Raw genomic sequence first — 26,524 nt, 5'->3', positions numbered from 1 at the left:
AATCCACCTGCAATGAGGGAGACCTGGGTTCAATCCCTGGGTTGGGAAGATCCCTTGGAGAAGGGAACAGCTACCCACTCCAGTGTTCTGGCCTGGAGAATCCATGGGGTTGCAAAGAATCAGATGTGACTGAGTGACTTTCACTTTCACATTCCCCAACCTCTATGCTTTGTCCAGACTTCAGTAAGGTAAATTCTGTTATGAATTAAAATCTTCGAGAAGAAAATAAATAGGAAGGGATATGTGTGGCAGAGGCTAAAAGCAATTATTTAATGAACATTAAAGCTTTATTCTCCAAAATCAACTGAACCTCAGACAAAATAAGAAGACATGTACTGAAAGAGAACCATTGTATAAAACTAGAAGCAGGAAAAACTAACCTTGAGAGGGTGAAATACCAGATTTTTAACCAGGGAAACTAGAATCTTTCTGTACATCCTAAAAGAAAGACTCACCTCCTTTTCATTGCATCACAGATCTACTAAGTTGATAATTAGCTGCCCTTCCTGGAGGCAGGAGAATGGACAAGTTGACCTTCGTAGGACCCTTGTTCACCCCCAGGACTTTTACAATTTGCCCATTAGCCCAGTTTAGCCTAGAGTCCACTAAGAACAGAGGGTCATTATGTCATTCTTTTCTTAAGACCGTAGACTCCCAGGGATGAAAAGGTCAGATGCCTCAGGGGCAGCCCACAGTTGCTGGTGCTTTGTCATTCAGGGTGAACACAAAGCCCAAGGACTAACTATTGCTCTCCCAGCTGGTGAACCTAGGCCCCAGGCTTTCTCCCTCATTCAGCAAGGCAGAGAATGTGCTACTTGGATTATTCTGGTTACTGAGCAAACAATTGAGGTACCGCGAATGAGAACAGCAGTTAAGATGCCGGATGACTTCACAAACTTGGAGAGAGTGGGGAAACTGAAGGCATTTGTGTGCAAGTGACTGTTGATGTCCATAGATCAGATCCAGAGAATTTCATTGCTGACTAAGCATCTAGGTCTAGCCACCCCTAATACAGATAGGATCTAGTCTTGCATCATTTTTTCTCTCTCATACCAGTTTCTGGACTTCCCCAGTGGCTCAGCAGGTAAAGAATGTGCTTGCAATGCAGGTGATGCCGAAGACTCAAGTTCGATTCCTAGGTCAAGAAGATCCCCTGGAGGAGGATATGGCAACCCACTCCAGTATTCTTGCTGGGGAAATCCCACGGGCCGAGGAACTTAGTGGGCTACAGTTTATGAGGGCACAAAGAATCGGACATGACTGAACACACTAGCACACACCAAAATCCCAGTTTGGGATGAAACAATTCCTATGTGTATCAACACATCTTTACTGAATGCCTGGTGGAAGAGAGAGAGAGAGGGAGAAAGGAAAAAAGAAAGAGAGAGGGAGGAAGGGAGTACGGAAGAAAGTAGAGAAGAGAAAATATCCAAAAGAGAAACCTCAGTTCTCCTGCATCCTAACCTTAGAAGTGACATTCCATTGGTTCTGCTACATTCTATTCACTAGAAGCAAGTCCATAATCCCACGCTCAAGACAAAAGAATTACAGGACACAGAAACCCTTGGGAGCCACCTTAGAAGCTGCCTTCCCTATACCACGAGGTTAAAAGTCAGGGGACGTGCATCCCAGCAAGTTCAACCTCTGCCATTTTCAGGCATGAGGCCTCTGGGACCTCTTTCTATCTGCAAAGTAAACAGGTTAGGATGGTTTCCCAAATGACACGGGCCACAACTTCGTGCCACTCAAGAGTGGGTGACAGACTCCTCGGGTGACTGAGTGCCTATGAAAGTCAACCATCCCACACCTCCTGATGGAAAAGCCTCTTCTCAGCCCTTGCATATGAACCTCCTGCTGCGATAGCCCTCGTGGGGAAGACACCACCTCTTCTAATCTCATCCATGCCAATACTTCATCCTTGCCCCCGGAGGGAGAGCTTCCTGGAGTCCATCCTTCATCTGTTTCTTCATCTGAAGCCTTGTTCCTTTTTTCTGTGTCTGGTCTTTTGGGACCAGAGGATAGCTTTTCCAGGTTTACCTAATAACCTTCATGTAACTTGAATGTGGAGAACCCACCCCCTCGGGTGCTTGGGTGAGATGACTTCCCTCTAACCAGGCAGATCACTGGTGTTTACTTCAGACATGAGGACATCGTGCTTGGATGACGATTCCCATGTGACTCATTATTTTACTGCCTTGTCCTGTGGTTCTTTATCACCATGGACTCTCAGTCCAGAAAGGTCCTTAAAAAGACAGAGAAAACTACAAAAAGTTAAGAAGACAGAGGGCGGGGAGAGTATATTTGGAACTGAAAGTGACACTGTGCTTAGGAGCTAGCACATCACCTCATTGACATCTCCCAGCAGACCTCTGTGAAGGTCATTGACTCAAGCTCTGTGTCCACAGCTGGAAAGTCAAAGTCAAGATGAAGCCCATGTCTGTTTCACACTAAGCCTTGAAACACTCTTAAGACTTGCTTCATGGTACCTTGGGACTTCCCAGGTAGAGCTAGGGGTAAAGAACCTGCCTGCCAATGCAGGAGATATAAGAGACATGGGTTCAATTCCTGGGTTGGGAAGATCCCCTGGAGGAGGACATGGCAACCTACTCCAGTACTCTTGCCTGGAGTATCCCCATGGACAGAGGAGCCTGGTGGGCTACAGTCCATAGGGTTTTAGAGTCAGACATGACTGAAGCAACTTGGCACACATGCACCCACATGGTGTCTTTGGTTAGTTTAGGCTGAAGCGAATCCTTTCTTTAAAAGAAGGCATCATCAGAATCCTTTAAGGTTTAGTGTGCAAGGGCCACCAGAGATGACTTCCTTTATTCCAGTTTGTGGGCAATTATCCTTCTGATGCCCTGTGTGGACTAAAGTTTCTGTTTAAGGAACCAGACTTCATTAGACTATGTATGCATCATGGAAACACAAGAGGTGAGAAGATTGAGACCCCAGAGGTAGTTGGGACTCAGGACCTCATCCCCTCATCCCAGTTGAAGGAATCAGTTCTGACCCCCGGCCTCCTGTCCCACACCAAGGGCTGGAGGAAAATGCAGTAAGGCCACTTAAAGCTGGGACAGGTAGACCAGTAGCCTCACCTTCTACTTCTCTCTTGTCTTCCTCTTGACCTAGGAGGCTTCTAGGTGTGGGAAGTGTCCCTGGGTCAGAAAGATCCCCTGGAGAAGGAACTGCTAACCCACTCCAGTATTCTTCCCTGGAAAATTCCATGCACAGAGGAATCTGGTGGGCTACAGTCCACTGAGTCCCAAAGAGTTAGATATGATTGAGCACAAACATAGATCTTTTGTCACATTCTTTCTGAACTGTGCACAGTCTGGCTAGAGAGGATCAGCTCTGTGAGGACGGAATGAAGTTCATAAATGACCCACATATTTTACTTACTGCCATAACACATCTGAATAGCAAGAATCTGATAGTCTCTCACAGCCTCCTTCAATCTTTCTCCCTTGGCTTTGAAAGAGGAGCCTGAGAACCACCCACCAATGCCAAGTTTGTTTGAGGCTCAGGCACTTGCTCTCCTTTTAAACCAGGACCACTGAACCCCACTAGAATGACTCATTGATGAGAGGAAGAGTCCCAGGACTGACTGCAGAAATCTCTTTCCTCCTGCCACGCTGACTCAACTCCCCAACCCTGCCTACAGGGACAGTGGATGGGTTTATGCCTCATCTGTTAAGCCATGGGCCCCTTTCTGTGGATCAAAGAACTTTAAATACCAGGACTCCAGTGTGTTCACTACGATTACAAAATCCCTGTCCCCTGTAGGCACTATATTCTGCTTGTGACAAGGATTCTCTCCCTTAATCCTCAAAAGAGCCCTAGGAGGATAGCTCTTTTTTATTTCCCCTGCTGCTGCTGCTGCTGCTAAGTTGCTTCAGTCGTGTCCAACTCTGTGAGACCCCATAGACGGCAGCCCACCAGGCTCCCCTGTCCCTGGGATTCTCAAAGCAAGAACACCGGAGTGACATTTCCTTCTCTAATGCATGAAAGTGAAAAGTGAAAGTGAAGTCACTCAGTCGTGTCTGACTCACAGCGACCCCATGGACTGTAGTACCAGGCTCCTCCATCCTTGGGATTTTCCAGGCAAGAGTACTGGAGTGGGGTGTCATTGCCTTCTCCATTTATTTCCCCTACCTTTTCACAAATGAGAAAACTGAGGCTGTGGGAGATTAAGAAATTGCTAAAGTGACACAGCTAGACTGACTAAACTAGGGTTTGGATTTGGGTTAGGATTTAGATCCAGGCAGGCTGACCCTCTCAACTGCCTCTCAGGGAGGATCATAAGATATCCCATGGCTCTCAGTACAGCTGGAAGCAACTCATACCAGTGTGGAATGACAAAGCTGTGGCTTATGCATCAGATGTCTTTAAGAATGGGGCTTCCCTGATGGCTCCTCAGTAAAGAATCTGCCTGCAACGCAGGTGATGCAGGTTCCAAGTCCCTGGGTCAGAAAGATCCCCTGGAGAAGGAACTGGTAACCCACTCCAGTATTCTTCCCTGGAAAATTCCATGCACAGAGGAATCTGGGGGGCTACAGTCCACTGGGTCCCAAAGAGTTAGATATGATTGAGCACAAACGTAGATCTTTAAGAACAAGCTCCCCCAAGGAGTCTGTGTTCTCCCAAGTTATTGTTGTTTTTGCTGTTTAGTTGCTAAATCGTGTCCAACTCTCTGCGACATGGTGGGCTCTGCCACCTCTTTTCCTTTTGCCTTCAGTCTTGGCCAGCATCAAGGTCTTTTCCAATGAGTAAGCTCTTCACATCAGGTGGCCAAAGTTTTAGAGCTTCAGGTCTAGCATCAGTCCTTCCAATGAGTATTCAGGGTTGATTTCCTTTCAGATTGACTGGCTTGATCTCCTAACTGTCCAAGGGACTCTCAAGAGTCTTCTCCAACACCACAGTTCGAAAGCATCAGTTCTCCAAAAGCTCGGCCTTCTTTATAGTCCAACTTTCACACCTGTACAAGACAAATGGAAAAACCATAGCTTTGACTATATGGACTTTTGTCAGCAAAGTAGTGTCTCTGATTTTTAATCGCTGTCTAGGTTTCTTATAGCTTTCCCAAGATTAGACGTCAAACCAGTCTAAGGGCCTAAGAGATGAGGATCCCTTCACCACCCCACTTTCTGGAGTAGCATCACTAGGAGACAAATTTCTGCAGGGAAGTCAGCAGTTCCCTCCCACAGCCCATGCCCTTGCTTTTGGGAAGTCCCCAATTTTTCTTGCCATACAGATTGACAAGAGAGGTAAAATCTCAGGAGTTTCCTGCTTGGAAATGGAAGTCCAGCACCTCCACTGGTCCTCGGGTCCTCCTTAAACCCAGTGCTTAGAGACTGTGGCTTGAGAACCAGAAGGAAGTGGAAGGACAGACATCTGTACTCTTGGCTGTGAAGCTACTATCTCTCAAGTGAGACATCTGGACTCTCCAGTCTCTAAGGTGCTGTTGGATGTGGTCTTAGTCACAAGAGTGCAGAAGCCAATGAAGAGGGCAAATATGGAGGAAGAGTATGCTTCTGAAATTAACTTATACATGCAGGGTGCTGAGCTGTCAGGAGCCTCAGAGATCACAAAGCACAGTTTTTCATTTTTCACGTGAGGAATATTAATTATGAAGAATCACTTTTGAGGGCTTCCCTGTTGGTCCAGTAGTTAAGGATCCACCTGCCAGTGCCGGGGACATGGGTTTGATCCCTGCTCCAGGAATATCTCACATGCCGTGAAACAACTAAGCCCACATGCCATAACTACCAACCCTGGACCCTAGAGCCCATGCTCTGCAACAAAAGAAGCCACCGCAATGAGAAGCCTGCACAGGGCAACTAGAGGAAGCCCTAGCACAGCAACTAAGTCCCAATACAGTCCAAAAAATTAAATAAATAAATAAACTTTCTTTAAAAAAAAAAAAAAACTGTTTTGAAACTCTTTTCTGGGCTGACTTCAGTCCTGGTTAACCTATTTCAACCATGTGTCCACCAGGTCTCACTCTACATGCACCCCAAACTCATCAGAGCCTCTGTGAAGCTTTGAGTTGGCGTTTTCAGTGGCAGCTCTTTGACCTGAGAATATTTGTGTTTGAAGAGGAAGCATTCTCCAAAGATAGAAGATTCTAAGCAAAGAGATCATACAATTCATTATCTAAACCAGTAGACTTTAGAGAGGGATAAGGATAAGGACAAACCAGGAAAAATGGGGACAAAATCCCATAAGAGATTTTCGGGTCTTTCTTGGTGGAAGCATCATGTAAGCACAGAGCAGGGTTGCAGAAGGCCTGGGATGGCTCATTCATTGGATCAATGAATTGAATTCACTGAAAGCACCGGCTCAAAGCTTCAGAGAGGCTCTGATGAGTTTCTGGGTGCAGGTAGAGGGGGACCTGGTGGACACATGCCTGAAGTAGTTTAACCAGGACTGTCTGGAGTCAGCCCAGCAAAGCGTTTCAAAACAGTTCTTTTTTTTAAAAAAGAAGGTTTATTCCTGGACACCAAGATTTTGACAAATAGGTAAAAGCCACATACACACAGACTAGATTTTTGGTGGTTCGGCTCCTACTACCAACCAGATGTGCCTTTCATAGGCCACTGCCTCTCTCTGGGCCTCCTTTCTATCTTCATAAAATGAAAAAGTTGAGTCACATCATGTCTGAGACCCCTCCCTTCAAGCTGTAGTGTCTAGGAGTCAGTGGGACCTCTGGCTGAGAAAGGGGGTCCCAGCACAGCAGCCTCCCCCCTTGCCAGCCCAATGCACTAACCAGCAGAACACATGGCCTGGCCCCTCTCAGGACCCCCAGGCCCCATCCTTACCCAGCCTGCTCCAGCCCCACCCTACACATGTGGTTGCTCTTCCTATCTGGTGTCTAGGAATATACTCGGAGACCCTAGGAAAAGAACTGCCACACGCACACACACACTTCAGAATCCTAACAAATATTAAAAGCCACAACATTCAAACAAGTGCAAAGGATACGCCAAGAATCCTCTGGCACTGCCTTCTGTGAAACACCTGGTCATGTTTAACCCAGCCCGAAAATCTGATTTCCGCATGAGACTCCTGGCAGGAGTGGTAGGAGGCAGACTGGACACCCTCAGCAGGGACTGGGCTAGCCTGAGTCACCCCATCTCCTCCTAAGGGACAGGTTCTGCCCCTGCCAGGCAGCAGGTGACAAAGAGGGAGAATGCAAGCACTCCAGCTCTCAGCCGTGTCCTCGCTTCAGATGCACTCTTAACCTAAGCCCTGCCACCACCTCCCTGGGAGCCAGCAGATGGAGAAACAGAAGGGAGACTGGCTGGTAGGGCCCATTGGCTTCCCATGGAGGACCTCAGCCTAATAGAAGTTGTCATGTGTCAGCTTAGGGCATGAGCAGAGCTCGCCTGGGCAGCAGCTGCTCCAGGGGCCCTGGGCCAAAACGGTGCTCACGTGAGAAGGGGGTGTGTGTGAGTAGGTGCGGGAGAGCAGGCCTAGCTCAGGAGCTGGACAGAGGAAGGAGCCCAGGACCAGCAACGTGAAAACAATCTGGCAGCACAGGAAGAGGAAAAGGACTCTAAATATAAATTCAACCTCCTCTTTAGCTGGTCCAGATCCTGGTGTTTAATGATACTGCCTCTCAGAGGTGGCAAGTGAGAGAAAAGCAAGAAGGATCAGAGGGTAGAGAACCCACCATTAAGCTCGGTCCAAAGTGAAAGTGAAAGTCGTTCAGTCGTATCTGACTTTTGCGACCCCATGGACTGTAGCCCACCAGGCTCCTCTGTCCATGGGATTCTCCAGGCAAGAATACTTGAGTGGGTTGCCATGCCCTCCTCCAGGGGATCTTCCAAACCCAGGAATCAAACCCAGGTTTCCTGCACTGCAGGCAGATTCTTTACCAATTGAACCACAAAGGAATTCTTCCCCCAAATCCAAACTCTTAGCTGTGTTACTTGCTCAGTCATGTCCGACTCTTTGCGACCCTATAGACTGGACCCTTGGAGAAGGAGATGGCAACCCACTCCAGTGTTCTTGCCTGGAAAATTCCAGGGACGGGGGAGCTGCCGTCTATGGGGTCGCACAGAGTGGGACATGACTGAAGTGACTTAGCAGCAGCAGCAGCAGTGGCAGACTGGATCCTGCCAGGCTTATTTGTTCTTGGGATTCTCCAGGCAATAATACAGGAATGGGTTGCCATTTCCTTCTCCGGGGATCTTTCCAACCCAGGGGATCGAACCTGGGTCTTCTGCATTGCAGACAGATTCTTTACTGTTTGAACCACCAGGGAAGTCTTGGAGTCTGATGGACTCAAGTTATCATGGTGTCTGACCCTCTCCTTCTACAGGTGAGTAACCTGATGCCAGAGATGCTCCAAGGACCTGACCCATGTGGTTCAGCTGGTGGAGCCTGAGTCATCCAGCCCAGTACTTTGCTTTGCACTCTGTTCTCTCCTACTTCTCATCAATAAGATACATAAACATCAAAATAAAGTCAACCATGAACTCATTCATTTAATCTCTATTCAAAGTAGCACACCTTTATTTAGAATCTTTACAAATCTCAAATATTATATAATTGTAAATAATAACTAAATATTGTAGTGAGGTGCATTTCAACAATGATTTTACTTAAACTAGTTATAGAGGTATAGAAATCTGTTAGAAATGTCTGAATCATAAAGAAATTATAACATTTTACCAAATTCTGAATGTTCTTTGTAACTGACCAAACAACCTAATTATGTGTAAACCTCCAGTTCCCTTTAATGCAACATTTGAATATACGGTACATGGATCTTTTGTGATCCATGTTTTTCTCACGCATGAGGTCTTGAGTTCCAGTGCTCATGCACTGTGATTTCCTCATCAAGGATAATCAGAAAGAAAAGTGTTAATTTTGGTGAGAAATAAATAAACGATGTGAAATTGTTACAGCAAAGTTGAGTATTTTGCACTGAAATCATAGAAAACAGAAAAGAGGCCGAGGGCAAATTTTATTTTATAACAGAACTTAAGATCCACCCTCTTAAAACATTAAGTGTATAGTACAGTGTTATTCATTATAGGTATGACATTGTACAACGGACCTCTAAAAGGCATTCTTGCTTAAAGGAAACGTTATGCCTGTTGGGAACAAAGTTCTAAATCTTCTCCTAAAAAGAGTGTTAGGAGGAAGGGAACAGATGAGCAGAGAGCAGACAGAGCCAAGGCTGTGAAATCCCTTGTGCTGGGGACACTTGAGAAAGCCCGCTTACCTCTTCTAAGCAAGTTCAGTGCAAGTTAACCGAAGCACTCAAACGTTCCACCTCACCAGTCTTCCCTGGCCCACTGTGTTTCCGGAGAACTGCATTAACGTCCCCAGTGGTAAGATCACATTGGCCATTTGTGTGGAGAGCAGATGCAGAGTAAGTGCCTTTTAGCATGCTCATTGTCAGCAGCAAAGCAAAATGATTGTCAAGCCTGTCATGAAAACAGCAGGGGAGAAAAATCCTGAAAAAGTTATAGCAAACAAGGGAGAGAAATGGAAATTAAGTGAATATACAGTACCGTGAAGACGTGTAAAAAAGTCTTTAGCAAAGACAGAGCACTACGAAGGGTGCCATGTTTTATCTCAGTGAGTATATTTAGTCATTACTTAGTCCTTTGTGGATTGTCTTTTAACCTCAGAGACCCATACTCTACTTATTCTTATTCAAGTCTTTAAATTCCTTAATAGTAAATTAGCAAATTTCCTTACTCTGTTTCTCGTGTGTTTCAGAAAACTTGCCTTCCTCTTAAAGGAAACAGATGCACATTTACACACTCATTCAGACACACTCATACACACCCACAACTGAGAAAGATCTAGAGTATCAATAACAAATCTGGATAATTAAAAAAATACCATAATCTTCATGCTGATGGCTCATCTGTTTCCACGATCTGAAGTGAGATGTGATCCAAGCAACCTGCTGACCAGGTGGCCAGTTTAATGGACTGGTAATAGTTTTAACTACCTCTTTAGTTTGAAAGACATAGGAGTAATGCTGGTGTCAAGCCCCTCAGAGGCATAGACCCAAATGGGCTAGTTATCTCAGGGAGAAAAAGGAAATTAGTTCATAAACTTAGAAAGCCAAGCTGTCTGATGGAGTGGAAAACACAGCACACTGGAGGCACAGACCTGAAAATAATTTTCCTTTCTGCCCCCCTTAGTTTTGGGACTCTGGGTAAGTTATTTACACTCTCTGAACTTTCATTCCTTTACTTGCAAAGTTAAGAAAATAATGCCTACTTCACAGCACTGTGGTGAGGATGAAATGAAATTGTTTATGGAAAGCAGCTTGTGTGCTATAAATTGCTAGATAGATATTATTCTAACGGCTAAAACTCCAAACCTCTGTCAGGTTGTAATCTGAAAAGTGATAACCACTTTCTGTTTATACTATAAAACAAATGTGAATGAATGACTTTCCACTGTAAGCAAAAGAGATCCACACTGGTCATCTAAAAACCTCCCTGCCATCTCCACCCCAGTAAGGCCTGCTTGTTCAGAATACTAGAATACTGGCTGGTGAAAGGTTACCAAAACTCCTTCTCAGGAGAGCTTTCTTTGCATGAGATCATCCCACTCTTAAGGGGGTAAAGAAGAGCTGAACCATCTCTTTGGAAACAAGATAGACAAAGTGAAAATTTCCATGTCAAAGGCATATTCAGAAATACCACTGGTCTCATACATTTGACACTAATAACTATGCTGTCCATAAGAGTAACAACTTCCAGCTATCAAGAACTTCCTACATTGAGCATCTCGATTAGCAAGACTTTACGCAATAAACTGTGGAAAATTCTTAAAGAGATGGGAATACCAGACCACCTGACCTGCCTCTTGAGAAATCTGTATGCAGGTCAGGAAGCAACAGTTAGACCTGGACATGGAACAACAGACTGGTTCCAAATAGGAAAAGGAGTACGTCAAGGCTATATATTGTCACCTTGCTTATTTAACTTATATGCAGAGTATATCATGAGAAATGCTGGGCTGGAGGAAGCACAAGCTGGAATCAAGATTGACAGGAGAAATATCAATAACCACAGATATGCAGATGACACCACCCTTATGGCAGAAAGTGAAGAAGAACTAAAGAGCTTCTTGATGAAAGTGAAAGAGGAGAGTGGAAAAGTTGGCTTAAAGCTCGACAGTAAGAAAACTAAGATCATAGCATCTGGTCCCATCATTTCATTGCACATAGATGTGGAAACAGTGGCTGACTTTATTTTTCTGGGCTCTAAAATCACTGCAGATGGTGACTGCAGCCATGAAATTAAAAGATGCTTACTCCTTGGAAGGAAAGTTATGACCAACCTAGACAGTGTATTAAAAAGCAGTGACATTACTTTGCCAATAAAGGTCCATCTTAGTCAAGGCTACGGTTTTTCCAGTGGTCATGTGTGGATGTGAGAGTTGGAATAAAGAAAGCTGAGCACAGAAGAATTGGTGCTTTTGAAGTGTGGTGTTGGAGAAGACTCTTGAGAGTCCCTTGGACTGCAAGGAGATCCAACCAGTCCATCCTAAAGGAAATCAGTCCTGGGTTTTCATTGGAAGGACTGATGTTGAAGCTGAAACTCCAATACTTTGGCCACCTGATGTGAAGAGCTGATTTGAAAAGACCCTGATGCTGGGAAAGATTGAAGACAGGAGAAGTGGATGACAGAGGATGAGATGGTTGGATGGCATCACTGACTCAATGGACATGGGTTTGGGTGGACTCTGGGAGTTGGTAATGGACAGAGAGGCCTGGCATGCTGTGGTTCATGGGGTCGCAAAGAGTTGGACACGACTGAGCGACTGAACTGCACTGACTGATGCATTTATCTGGGCTTCCCAGGTGGCGCTAGTGGTAAAGAACCCACCTGCAAAAAACATAAGAGACATGAGTTCGATCCCTGGGTTGGGAAGATCCCTTGGAGAGGGGCTTGCAACCCACTCCAGTATTCTTGCCCACAGAATCCCATGGACAGAGGAGCCTACTGGGCTGTAATCCTAGGGTCACACAGTCGGACATGACTGAAGTGACTAACCACGCATGCATTCATATATCTGAATTCTCACAATCCCCTTCTTGTGTGTGCAAGGCAGGAATTATCTTTTTCTGTTCTACCCACGAGAAAACGGAAGCTCCAATAATCCTACAGAATGCATCGAAGTGACACCTCTAGTAGCAGAGTTACGAATTGAGCCCAAATGTATCTGACTACAAAATTTGTTCTCCATTAAGCCAAACTACTTATATTATTTTCCTGTCCCTGTGTAACCAAATATCACAAACTGAGGAGCTTAAAGCAATACACATTATCTCCCAATTTCCATGGGTCAGGATCCTGGATATAACTTAGCTGGATCCTCTGTTCAGGGTCTCACTAAGCTGCATGCAAGATATTGACCAGGGAGTGCTCTCATCCACAAGGTTGACTAGGGAACTCCATCAAAGCAGCAAGGAGCTCCTCTCACTTTAGGTAGTGTCCAGTCCCTCTTTTAAGGGATCTTGCCTGATTAAGTCATGCCCATTCGGAATAATCTTCCTTTGGATTAACTCAAAATCAACTGAATAGGATCTTAATTAAGTCTGCTATACTCTCTTGGGTAGGAACAACTCACAAGTTCACCCATTTTCTGGGAAAGAAGATTATACAGGGCATGAACTTCGTGGGACAAGGATCGTAGGGCCATCTGAGAATTCTGCTTACCACACAACCTCCCTTGAGCTGTGGTTATAGGAGACACGATCACAAAGAACACAGCCTAGCACAGAAAGAGAACAGCTTGTTCTGCCCTGTCTTAGTATTTTCCTGTGGTGTCATAGACAGCCCCAAGCTAGACCACTAGAAGCAGAAAATTGCCTCTGGTGTATATTCTAAAATCTAGATCTGCAAGAACAGATGTTCTAGACCTTGGCTACATGCTAGAATCATCTAGGGAGATTTTGAAACAAAAAATTATCTCCCAGAGAGCTTTATTTAATTGGTCTTAAGTAGGACCTGGGCATTTGTTTTTATCCTTGTTTGAGGGTGGTGGGGGCGTGAGGGTTTTTTGTTTCTTTTCTTTAAGCTTTTTATTTATTATTTATTTTGACATTTGAATCTTTAATTCATTAAGAATTAATGTGGTATGTGTTTTCTGGTGAGAAGCTATTTTTTTCCAGCTTGCCAACTGTTCCAGCATTAGTTTTGAATAATGTATCCTTTTCTTAATAACTTGTAATGCACCTCTATCTTATGTTATAATTTTATAACTGTAACAAGAAGGATTTACTACTGTTCTTTTTTCCCTCTTTCCTTTCAACTTCTCAGAATTTCTAGTGTGACGTCAAGTTAAAAATGCCTGATCAGAAGAAAGTAGCAAGATATATTCAAAGACCTGAAAGGAAAAAGCCTGCAGCATAAGACACCCAGCAAGATTATTGCTTAGAATAGAAGGAGGGATAAAGGATTTCTCAGACAGGCAAAAACTAAAAGAATAGAGAAATACCAAACCTATCTTAAGAGAAATATTGAAAGATATTCTCTAAACAGAAAAGAAACAAGAATCTGCAGGAAAGAAAAAATAACAACTGCAAAATAAATCACTTACATAAGCCATTGCACAGATGTTTTTTAAATTTTAAAAATTTTGTGAAAGTGATTATAACTACAATGAACAACAAAAGGACAAATATAAAGATGTAAAAGAAGATATCAAAATCACAAAATGAGGGGGAGGGGAGTAAGGCAGTATAGTTTTTGTTTTTTTTTTTAAGAATGTGTTTGAGATTATATGACTACCAATCTAAAGCAAATAGATACAGTAATGGGTTAACATATTTGAAAAATAGGGTAACCACAAACTAAAAACATACAATAGATTCACAAACACCAAAAAGAAGAGAACACAGTATAATACAAAAGAAAGCCATCAAACCACAAAAGGAAAAACAAAAAGAAAGGAACAGAGTAGAAAAGCAAAATAAACCAGATAACAAGGTTTAAAAATGGCAACAAATACATATATATCAATAATTATCTTAAATCTCAATGGACTAAATGCAGCAATCCAAAAACACAGAGTGTCAGATTGGATTAAAAAAATAGTCTACAACATGCTGCTTATAAGAAGCACACTTTAGGGCTAAGGACACACATAGATTGAAAGTGAGAGCATGGAAACATATATTTAATGCAAACGGAAATGACAAGAAAGCAGGGATAGCAATACTCATATCAGATAGTTCAGTTCAGTTCAGTTCAGTTTAGATCATTTCAGTCGTTCAGTCGTGTCCAACTCTTTGCGACCCCATGAATCGCAGCACGCCTGGCCTCCCTGTCCATCACAAACTCCCGGAGTTCACCCAGACTCAAGTCTATCGAGTCAGTGATGCCATCCAGCCATCTCATCCTCTGGTGTCCCCTTCTCCTCCTGCCCTCAATCCATCCCAGCATCAGAGTCTCTTCCAATGAGTCAGCTTTTCCCATGAGGTGGCCAAAGTACTGGAGTTTCAGCTTTAGCATCATTCCCTCCAAAGAAAACCCAGGGCTGATCTCCTTCAGAATGGACTGGTTGGATCTCCTGCAGTCCAAAGGACCCGCAAGAGTCTTCTCCAACACCACAGTTCAAAAGCATCAATTCTTTGGTGCTCAGCTTTCTTCACAGTCCAACTCTCACATCCATACATGACCACAGGAAAAACCATAGCCTTGACTAGAGGGACCTTTGTTGGCAAAGTAATGTCTCTGCTTTTGAATATGCTATCTAGGTTGGTCATAACTTTCCTTCCAAGGAGTAAGCGTCTTTTAATTTCATGGCTACAGTCACCATCTGCAGTGATTTTGGAGCCCAAAAAAATAAAGTCTGACACTGTTTCCACTATTTCCCCATCTATTTCCCATGAAGTGATGGGACCAGATGCCATGATCTTCGTTTTCTGAATGTTGAGCTTTAAGCCAACTTTTTCACTCTCCACTTTCACTTTCATCAAGAGACTTTTGAGTTCCTCTTCCCTTTCTGCCATAAGGGTGGTGTCATCTGCCTATCTGAGGTTATTGATATTTCTCCTGGCAATTTTGATTCCAGCTTGTGTTTCTTCCAGTCCAGCATTTCTCATGATGTACTCTGCATATAAGTTAAATAAGTAAGGTGACAATATACAGCCTTGATGTACTCCTTTTCCTATTTGGAACCAGTCTGTTGTTCCATGTCCAGGTCTAACTGTTGCTTTCTGACCTGCATACAGATTTCTCAAGAGGCAGATCAGGTGGTCTGGCATTCCCATCTTTTTCAGAATTTTCCACAGTTTATTGCTTTGGCATAGTCAATAAAGCAGAAATAGACGTTTTTCTGGAACTCTCTTGCTTTTTCCATGATCCAGCGGATGTTGGCAATTTGATATCTGGTTCCTCTGCCTTTTCTAAAACCAGCTTGAACATCAGGAAATTCACGGTTCACATATTGCTGAAGCCTGGCTTGGAGAATTTTGAGCATGACTTTACTAGCATGTGAGATGAGTGCAATTGTGTGGTAGTTTGAGCATTCTTTGGCATTGCCTTTCTTTGGGATTGGAATGAAAACTGACCTTTTCCAGTCCTGTGGCCACTGCTGAGTTTTCCAAATGTGCTGGCATATTGAGTGTAGCACTTTCACAGCATCATCTTTCAGGATTTGAAATAGCTGAACTGGAATTCCATCACCTCCACTAGCTCTGTTCATAGTGATGCTTTCTAAGGCCCACTTGACTTCACATTCCAGGATGTCTGGCTCTAGATCAGTGATCACACCATTGTGATTATCTGGGTCGTGAACATCTTTTTGTACAGTTCTTCTGTGTATTCTTGTCACCTCTTCTTAATATCTTCTGCTTCTGTTAGGTCCATACCATTTCTGTCCTTTATCGAGCCCATTTTTGCATGAAATGTTCCCTTGGTATCTCTAATTTTCTTGAAGAGATCTCTAGTTTTTCCCATTCTGTTGTTTTCCTCTATTTCTTTGCATTGATCACTGAGGAAGGCTTTCTTATCTCTTCTTGCCATTCTTTGGAACTCTGCATTCAGATGTTTATATCTTTCCTTTTGTCATTTGCTTTTCACTTCTCTTCTTTTCACAGCTATTTGTAAGGCCTCCCCAGACAGCCATTTTGCTTTTTTGCATTTCTTTTCTATATGAATGGTCTTGATCCCTGTCTCCTGTACAATGTCACGAACCTCATTCCATAGTTCATCAGGCACTCTATCTATCAGATCTAGGCCCTTAAATCTATTTCTCACTTTCACTGTATAATCATAAGGGATTTGATTTAGGTCATACCTGAATGGTCTAGTGGTTTCCCCTACTTTCTTCAATTTAAGTCTGAATTTGGTAATAAGGAGTTCATGATCTGAGCCACAGTCAGCTCCCAGTCTTGTTTTTGTTGACTGTATAGAGCTTCTCCATCTTTGGCTGCAAAGAACATAATCAGTCTGATTTCAGTGTTGACCATCTGGTGATGTCCATGTGTAGAGTCTTCTCTCGTGTTGTTGAAAGAGAGTGTTTGCTATGACCAGTGCATTTTCTTGGCAAAACTCTATTAGTCTTTGCCCTGCTTCATTCCGTGTTCTAAGGCCAAATTTGCCTGTTACTCCAGGTGTTTCTTGACTTCCTACTTTTGCATTCCAGTCCCCTATTATGAAAAGGACAACTTTCTTGGGTGTTAGTTCTAAAAGGTCTTGTAGGTCTTCATAGAACCATTCAAATTCAGCTTCTTCAGCGTTACTGGTTGGGGCATAGACTTGGATTACTGTGATATTGAATGGTTTGCCTTGGAAATGAACAGAGATCATTCTGTCGTTTTTGAGATTGCATCCAAGTACTGCATTTCAGACTCTTCTGTTGACCATGATGTCTACTCCATTTCTTCTGAGGGATTCCTGCCCGCAGTAGTAGATATAATGGTCATCTGAGTTAAATTCACCCATTTCAGTCCATTTGAGTTCACTGATTCCTAAAATGTCAACATTCACGCTTGCCATCTCCTGTTTGACCACTTCCAATCTGCCTTGATTCGTGGACCTGACATTCCAGGTTCCTATGCAATATTGCTCTTTACAGCATTGGACCTTGCTTCTATCACCAGTCACATCCACAGCTGGGTATTCTTTTTGCTTTGGCTCTATCCCTTCATTCTTTCTGGAGTTATTTCTCCACTGATCTCCAGTAGCATATTGGGCACCTACTGACCTGAGGAGTTCCTCTTTCAGTATCCTATCATTTTGCCTTTTCATACTGTTCATGGGGTTCTCAAGGCAAGAATACTGAAGTGGTTTGCCATTCCCTTCTCCAGTGGACCACATTCTGTCAGATCTCTCCACCATGACCCATCCATCTTGGGTTGCCCCACGGGCGTGGCTTAGTTTCACTGAGTTAGACAAGGCTGTGGTCCTAGTGTGATTAGGTTGACTAGTTTTCTGTGAGTATGGTTTCAGTGTGTCTGCCCTCTGATGCCCTCTTGCAACACCTACCATCTTACTTGGGTTTCTCTTACCTTGGGCATGGGGTATCTCTTCACGGCTGCTCCAGCAAAGCATATCCGCTGCTTCTTACCTTGGATGAGGGGTATCTCAACAAAAGCAATAAGGAAGGATACTATACAATGATAAAAGGATCAATACAAGAAGAGGATACTACCCTGATTAACATATATGCATGCAATGTAGGAGCACCTAAATACTTAAAACAATTACTACCAGACACAAAGGGAGAAATTGAAGTGAACAAAATAACAGTAGGAGAATTTACCACCCCTCTGACATCAATGGACAGATCTTCCAGACAGGAAATCAGTAAGGTAACAGAGATCTTAACTGAAACAGTAGACCTGTTAGACTTAATTGTACTTTCAGGATATTATGTCCAAAAAAACCAGAATACACATTCTTTTCAAGTTCACATGGAATATTCTCTAGAATAGATCACCTACTATGACACAAAACAAGCCTTAACAAATTTAAGAGGATAAGAATTATTTCAAACATCTTTTCTGGCCACAACAGCACGAAACTAGAAAAGAATACCTGGTCATTAACAGTGATCTACGAGGTGTGCTGTGTTCACCCCAAAGCTATGCGGATGACAATATATGTAAATGTGAGAAGAAAACCTTTAAACATCAATAAAAATGTGTTTTTTAATTTAAAAATAGAGACAAAGAAGACTTTGACTTCTAGTTTCTGATCTGACACGTAAAGACCTGAATGTCACTACCATCTTCACAATAAGAAAAATCAGAACAAAGCAAAAATCAACCAATTTTCTTAAACCTATCAGAGAATTGAAGTCACAGAGTAAAGCACTGCCTCAGTCTGGAGAGACAAGTGGATACAGAGAATTACAGAGGTGCCAATGCTTAGGAACAGAAGCCTACAGTTGGAGCCATCAAGCAGGATACATATCAACAACAACAACAAAAAATACACATAGGAAATCACATTCAAACTGGAAAATCAAGGACACAAAGGAAATCTTGAAAGAAGCCAGAGAGAAAAACACACAAAATGAAACACCTTACCTACAGAGGAATATGAGTAAAAATTACTTGGACTTCTCTGAACAAACAGTTCAAGCACAAAGAGAATGTAGTGGAATAAAATGTTGAAAGAAAAAAGTCACCAATCTCAAATTCTGTATCCAGCAAAATTATACTTCAAAAGGAAGGAGAAATAAAGACTAGACTTTCTTAAACAAACAAAAATGGAGGGAATTTGTTACCAAGACCTGCTTCACATAGAATGTAAAAGAGTTCTACAGCGAGAAGGAGAACTGTAAAGGTCAGAAACTCACATATATCTGAAAGGAAGGAAGAGTATTAGAGAAGAAATAAATGAAGACAAAATAAAATCTTTTATTTTTAGATCTTAATTGACCTAACAAATAGCAACATGTTCAAAATAGTCATACCAATAATATATTCAGTAATTGTAGCTTATGGATAATTGAAATAAATGACAGCATTGTTTTAAGGGATGGAAGGAAGAATTGGAAATATTCTGTCATTATCAAGTAAGTCCTTGCCCTACCCATGATGTGGAATAGTGTCCTTTGAAATTTATTAGCTGTAAATATATATCACAAATTCTAGGGCAATCACTAAAAAAAAAAAAAAATGTTAGACAGAAGCTGTCAAAGTTGAATTAAAAAACAAGACTCAAATATGCATTGCTTATAGGAAGACTTACTGATGTTTAATATTGATGAAAAACATACATATAATTCAAATATATAAATATTAAAGGTATATATATACTCAATCTTTTTTACAGATGGAACTGATCAATCTAAAATGTTTGAATGCTACTGATCTACAGTAGAAGCACTTCTGAAATCTTAATCTGACTGGAAATCACCTGGGGACTTGATTACAATACAGATTCTGGATTAGTGGATCTAGAATGGGGCTGATATTTTATATTTAAGAAAAAACCCAAGGGTACCAATACAGGCATTCCTCAGGCCTCACTGTGGGCAGCAAGGGTATAAAGAACACATTCTAGACCCCAATAACTGTGTTTGGGTTGCACATAGGAAAGGAACCAAAGACCTGCCTTATTGAGGGGTTACTCCCCTCCTTGCAAGGACAATGTATGCATGTGTACTAGAGTACATATTTTTTTAAAGATCTATTGGGACAAAAAGAAGCAATAATGGATCTAAATGGGAACTTAAAAAAAGTGAAAGAAAAAGAAAGGAGAAAGGAAAAAGAGGAAAGCAAGGACAGAAGAAAGGAGAAGAGAATTAGGAATGGAGAAAGGATAAAGGGGCTAATTTTAGTAAGAAAACATTTTGGCTCTAGGGTCACAAATCAGAAAAAGTTATCAGAAAATTAAAGAAACTTATGGAGATAAATGATTAGTGTATCACATTAAAAGCTTTACACATGGCTTAGTTGGTAAAGCATCTGCCTGCAATGAGGGAGGCCTGGGTTCAATTCCTGGGTGGGGAAGTTCCCCTGGAGAAGGGAATGGCAACCCACTCCAGTATTCTTGCCTGGAGAATTCCATGGACAGAGGAGCCTGGCGGGCTACAGTTCATGGGCTCTCAAGAGTCCGACATGACTTAGCACTATCTTTCTTTCTTTCACATTAAAATTTGCTCAGATCATTTTAAAACTTATGATTACATGATGATGAATATTTTGAAATATGGGTCTCCAGAGCAGTCTATCATTTTATACTTTCCATTTTTATGGCTATTAAGGAAATCTTGTGATAGGATCTATACAATGTAGGTGTGGTAGAGGATCAGGTCATATCAACATCCTTAATTCTTGGACTGCAAGAAGATCCAACCATTCCATCCTAAAGGAGATCAGTCCTGAATATTCATTGGAAGGACCGATGCTGAAACTCCAATATTTTGACCACCTGATGCAAAGAACTGACTCATTGGAAAAGACCCTGATGATGGGAAAGATTGAAGGCAGGAGAAGGGGGTGACAGAGGATAAGATGGTTGAATGGCACCACTGACTCAATGGACATGAGTTTGAGTAAACTCTTGGAGTTGGTGATGGACAGGGAGGCCTGGGGTGCTGCAGTCCATGGGGTCGCCAAGAGCTGGACATGACTGAGCGACTGAACTGAACTGAATTCTTGGAAGAGTATTTCAGAGAACAAAATCGGATGATCTCATGATAACCTGAATTTGTACTAAGCAAGTTGGTTCAAGATCAACCTATATGGAGGGAAAGAAAGGAATACAGGCCATGATGCTGTGACATCTTCCTGACCAAAGCAAATGCTGGAGAGAATTTGAAGAGTACTTTTACAAGTAAATAAGTAAAAGGACAAATAAATTATTGTGAGAACAGAGATAAATTTACCAATTTGGAAAGGATCATAGCATTTACTTCAACTACTTCCACTCTTCTTATATACCCCTCTATAGGCTCTACCCTGGTTTCTGTTCTCCCCAATCCTTTCATCAACTTTCTACTGAAAGTTCTAAATTCACATGTCCTCCCAACTTCAAAAATCCAAAGACAATGCCCAGCACTTCCAACTGAGTTTTTGGCAACATCTAACTTTGGTGTCACTAAATCAATCAACCAATCAATCAATCAAAATAAACAGGCTTTGAGGAGAAAGGGGGTGGTCTACATACTCTGGGTCTCCTCCCACATACCTGACAATAGTTCAATCTCCTCCCCTTCATCTCTTCTTTCAATCAACTTTTGAAATGTCTAAATGCATCTCTCTTAAAATATGGTGCCCAGAGGTCAATGGTATGGTGACTATGCTATAACCCATGTGAGGTCTGAACAAAGGCAAGTACAGTGGAAATAATCATTATCACTCGTTGACACTCTAAGAAAGAAAGAATTTAAATGCAGAGAGAACTAGAGAGAAGAGTGTCAGAGTTTCTGCTCCATACATTCAAAATTCTGTACAAAAAAATTTATCTAAGCCCCCTTTCCCCAAGTCAAGCCCATCTAAGTACAAAATCTTAATATTATAATATGTTATAGAGATAAATGTCTTTATATATTTTTAAACAAACTGCTTTTTGAAAAGAAAACTAGCTACATGGGAAAAATGATGTGTGAATTATTGATTGCAAAACATCCTATAATTTCTTGGCAACTTCTACCAATAAATTACTATCCACAGAAAAAGCAAAAACTAAAGTTATTACTTACTCCCTAGGTATCTTGCATAGTTCATTAGATTAAGGGGTGGAATATCAGTGAGGCTGGAGAGTATGGTAGGTGATGGCTACAATAAGCAGTTGGCTCCTATGACATCTATCTCTGTATTGACTCAGATATTTGGCCTTGAGCAATTAAATCCCTTCTTGGCTTCCTCTCCTCATCTGTAAAATGAGCCTGTTGGATTCCATGCTCTCTAAGTTCTGTTTTACGTACATGATCAGCCTGGCCATGATTTCCCTTCCCAAAACATCCCATGGTCTTTATAATCACCTTTGTCTCCTCAGTCTTACCTTTTGAGAGTCCATTCACCTTCCTACCAGGACCCGCTCTCTCTGGATCTAGCTTTTTCATTTCATTTTCTTCCTGGAACCAGTCTATGGCTTGCATATAAGCTCTCCTCACCTACAGCGCACCGACTTGAAAAGAGAAAGAAACTGCATTAGCAGCTGGCATTGTCACATGAAAGGACATGTAAAACACAGACCATCTATAACTGGGCGTGAGACCAGTCCTGTGTTGCTGACTTCCACTGGGTTCCTCGGGAAAGTCATGAGTGCAGTCTGGAGATTGGTCCCCGAGGGCAGTGACCTGTCACCAGGCCTCATGGGAGCACAGGACCCGCTGTGCTAACTTGGCTCCACCTCCGCTTTAAAAATAGATTCTGTCCTATCTGTGGGCTCCTTTCCTTCCAAGCTGCCTGGGCAACTTCAGCTTATCTTCCCCATCCTTTCAGCTGCCTGAGAAAGTGGAGAAACTTGTTTTTCCTGATGTTCTTTGGGGCCCCTTGACCTTGCCTTTGATTCATTCTCTGGACCCCTTTTAGAGGAGAGGTCAGAACTATCTTGCTTCTCACTTAAGTGCTCAGTTTCCAGTTTTCTTCTCTATTGAGTGAAGGCCTGCAGGTCAAGCCTAAGGAGTGGTATGGAGAGGAATGTGGATCTTCCGTCCCTAAGGACTGGCCATTGCCCTGTCCCGCTGAACTTCACCACCCAGCCATATACACAGAGAGAACCCCCAGACAGAAGGATGCTTGCAATTTATTCCACCTGTTTCTCTCCACTTCTATCAACTCTAACCTTCTTATGAAACTCTCTGGAGAAGAGATTCTCATCACCTCCTCCAGTTATCTACTTCTGCCCTCAATACCGGAAATTCATATATTTATCTGCCAGGATTTACCCAAGTAACACTTTTCTGAGAATAAACAGAACGTAAAGAGTGCTGCTTTATGGGGAAAAAAAGTGGGGGAGGGGTTCCTTTCATTTTGAAGCTGATAATGAAGGAAGCCAAAGGTAATGTTCAGCTGTTTATCCAAAATGTTATCTAATTTATTCACATCTTTCTGGCATTTAGATTAGCATGAAAATCGGTCTTCTGAAAAGTTCAAAAACAATCTGCTTTGAGATAAACCCTTCCTGTTTTCAGTAAATGACTGTTGTAGCTTTAAGAAGGGTGGTCTCACCATCATTCTCACACCAAATCTCTCTCTTATATTCCGAGACCTCAAGAAGCTGAGCCGGTACAGATAAGCCACTGGGGTTTGTGCAGTAGATATTCTGGGAGTCCTGTCAGGCACAGACCAGTACTGTACTCACAGGTTCCCAACTCACATTTGCTGCTTGGGTGGTGGTTACACCCTTAGAGCAAGGGTTCTCAAGCAGGGATGATCCTGTCCCCCAGCGCACATATGGGAATGTCTGGATCTATTTTTCATCATTCCAAGTGGTGTGGAGGGTTGTACTACTAGAATCTAGTGGATTAAGACTTTGTTGCTGTTCAGTCACTAAGTCACGTTCAACTCTTTGCAACCCCATGGACTGCAGCAGGTGAGGCTTCCCTGTCCTTCACCATCTCCTGCTCAAACTCATGCCTATTGAGTCAGTGATGCCATCCAACCATCTCATCCTCTGTTGTCCCCTTCTCCTCCCACCTTCAATCTTTCCCAGTATCAGGGTCTTTTCCAGTAATTCAGCACTTCTCATCAGGTGGCCAAAGTATTGGACCTTCGGCTTAGGCATTAGTCATTCCAATGAATATTCAGGACTGATTTCCTTTAGGATTGACTAGTTTGATCTCCATGCTGTCGGACTCTCAAGAGTCCTCTCCAACACCACAATTCAAAAGCATCAATTCTTCAGTGCTCAGCCTTCTTTATGGTCCAACTAAAACAATAAAATGGGAAAGACTAGAGATCTCTTCAAGAAAATTAGAGATAACAAGGGAACATTTCATGCAAAAATGGGCTCAATAAAGGACCTAACAGAAGCAGGAGATATTAAGAAGAGGTGGCAAGAATACACAGAAGAACTGTACAAAAAATATGTTCATGACCCAGATAATCATGATGGCGTGATCACTCACCTCAAGCCAGACATCCTGGAGTGCAAAGTCAAGTGGGCCTTAACAAGCATCACTATGAACAAAGCTAGTGGAGGTGATGGAATCCCAGTTGAGCTATTTCAAATCCTAAAAGATGATGCTGTGAAAGTGCTGCACTCAATATGCCAGCATATTTGGAAAACTCAACAGTGGCCACAGGACTGGAAAAGGTCAGTTTTCATTCCAATCCCAAAGAAAGGCAATGCCAAAGAATGTTCAAACTACCACACAATTGCACTCCTCTCACATGCTAGTAAAGTAACGCTCAAAATTCTCCAAGCCAGGCTTCAGCAATACATGAACCATGAACTTCCAGATGTTCAAGCTGGTTTTAGAAAAGGCAGAGGAACTAGAGATTAAATTGCCAACATCCACTGGATCATAGAAAAAGTAAGAGAATTCCAGAAAAACTCTCTCTCTTTTTTTTTTTTTTCAGAAAAACTCTCTTTATTGACTATGCCAAAGACTTTGACTGTGTGAATCACAATAAACTGTGGAAAATTCTGAAACAGATGGGAATACCAGACCACCTGACCTGCCTCTTGAGAAATCTGTATGCAGGTCAGGAAGCAACAGTTAGAACTGGACATGGAACAACAGACTTGTTCCAAATAGGAAAAGGAGTACGTCAAAGCGGTATATTATCACCCTGCTTATCTAACTTATATGCAGAGTACATCATGAGAAATGCTGGGCTAGATGAATCACAAGCTGGAATCAAGATTGCTAGGAGAAATATCAATAACCTCAGATATGCAGATGACACTACCCTTAGGGCAGAAAGCAAAGAAGAACTAAAGAGCTTCTTAATGAAAGTGAAAGAGGAGAGTGAAAAAATTGGCTTAAAACTCAACATTCAGAAAACGAAGATCATAGCAACTGGTGCCATCACTTCATGGCAAATAGATCGGGAAACAGTGGCAACAGTGGCTGACTTTATTTTTGGGAGCTCCAAAATCACTGCAGATGGTGACTGAAACCATGAAATTAAAAGACGCTTACTCCTTGGAAGGAAAGTTATGACCAACCTAGACAGCATATTAAAAAGTAGAGACATTACTTTGCCAACAAAAGTCTGTCTTGTCAAGGCTATGGTTTTCCCAGTAGTATTGTATGGATGTGAGAGTTGGACTTTAAAGAAAGCTGAGCACCAAAGAATTGATGCTTTTGAACTGTGGTGTTGGAGAAGACTCTTCAGAGTCCCCTGGACTGCAAGGACACCCAACCAGTCCATCCAAAAGGAACCAGTCCTGGATATTCATTGGTAGGACTGATGTTGAAGCTGAAACTCCAATACTTTGGGCACCTGATGTGAAGAGCTGACTCATTTGAAAAGACCCTGATGCTGGGAAAGATTGAAGGCGGGAGAAGGGGATGACAGGGGATGACAGAGTATGAGATGGTTGGATCACATCACTGACTCAACGGACATGAGTTTGAGTAAACTCCAGGAGTTGGTGATGGACAGGGAGGCCTGGTGTGTTGCAGTCCATGGAGTTGCAAACAGACACGACTGAACTGAACTGAACTCACGTCCATACATGACTGCTGGAAAAACCATAGCTTTGACTACAAAGTAATCAAACTACCTCTTTGACTACCTTTGTCAGCAAAGTAATGTCTTGCTTTTTCATATGCTGTCTAGATTTGTCATAGCTTTTCTTCCAAACAGCAGGCATCTTTTAATTGGAGAAGGGAAAGGCTGCCCACTCCAGTATTCTGGCCTGGAGAATTCCATGGACTGTACTAAATTCCATGGGATCACAAAGAGTCGGATATGACTGAGCGACTTTCACTTTCACTTTAATTTCATGGCTGCAGTTGCTGTCTGCAGTGATTTTGGAGCCCAAGAAAATAAAGTCTGTCACTGTTTCCATTTTTTCCCATCTGTTTGCTATGAAGTGATGGGACCAGACGCCATGATTTTAGTTTTCTGAACGATGAGCTTTAAACCAGCTTTTTCACTCTCCCCTTTCACCTCCAACAAAAAACTCTTTAGTTCCTCTTTGCTTTTTGCCATAAGTGTGGTGTCATCTGCATATCTGAGGTTATTGATATTTCTCCTGGCAATCTTGATTCCAGCTTGTGCTTCATCCAGCCTGGCATTTTGCATGATGTACTCTGCATGTAAGTTAAATAAGCAGGATGACACTATACAGCCTTGACATACTGCTTTCCCAATTTGGAACAAGTCTGTTGTCCTATGTCCAGTTCTAACTGTTGCTTCTTGACCTGTACACAGATTTCTCAGGAGGCAGGTAAGTAAGGTAGTCTGGTATTCCCATCTCTTTCAGAATTTTCCATAGTTTGTTGTGACTCACACAGTCAAATGTATTAGCATAGTCAATGAAGCAGTAGTAGGTGCTTTTTCTGGAACTCTCTTGCTTTCCCTGCAATACAAAGGATGTTGGCAATTTGATCTCTGGTTCATCTGCCATTTCTAAATCCAGCTTGTACATCTGGAAATTCCCCGTTCATGTAC

The 26,524-nt window shown here is 42.5% G+C and overlaps 1 long non-coding RNA gene across 1 annotated transcript; it reads right to left on the bottom strand.

Annotated features, from left to right (window-relative positions):
- Positions 1-3,970: 3,970 nt before the first annotated feature.
- Positions 3,971-22,372, bottom strand: LOC133228697 (uncharacterized). The gene is made up of 3 exons (XR_009730341.1): positions 21,954-22,372; positions 9,236-9,440; positions 3,971-4,978 (listed from the first exon to the last, which is right to left on the bottom strand). It is a non-coding gene; the product is annotated as an uncharacterized LOC133228697 (long non-coding RNA).
- Positions 22,373-26,524: the final 4,152 nt, after the last annotated feature.

Source organism: Bos javanicus, chromosome 2, assembly GCF_032452875.1.
Source record: "Bos javanicus breed banteng chromosome 2, ARS-OSU_banteng_1.0, whole genome shotgun sequence".
NCBI classification, from domain to species: Eukaryota; Metazoa; Chordata; class Mammalia; order Artiodactyla; family Bovidae; genus Bos; species Bos javanicus.
The sequence above is the reverse complement of the archived record's forward strand: the minus strand, read 5'-3'. Positions and strand labels throughout refer to the sequence as shown.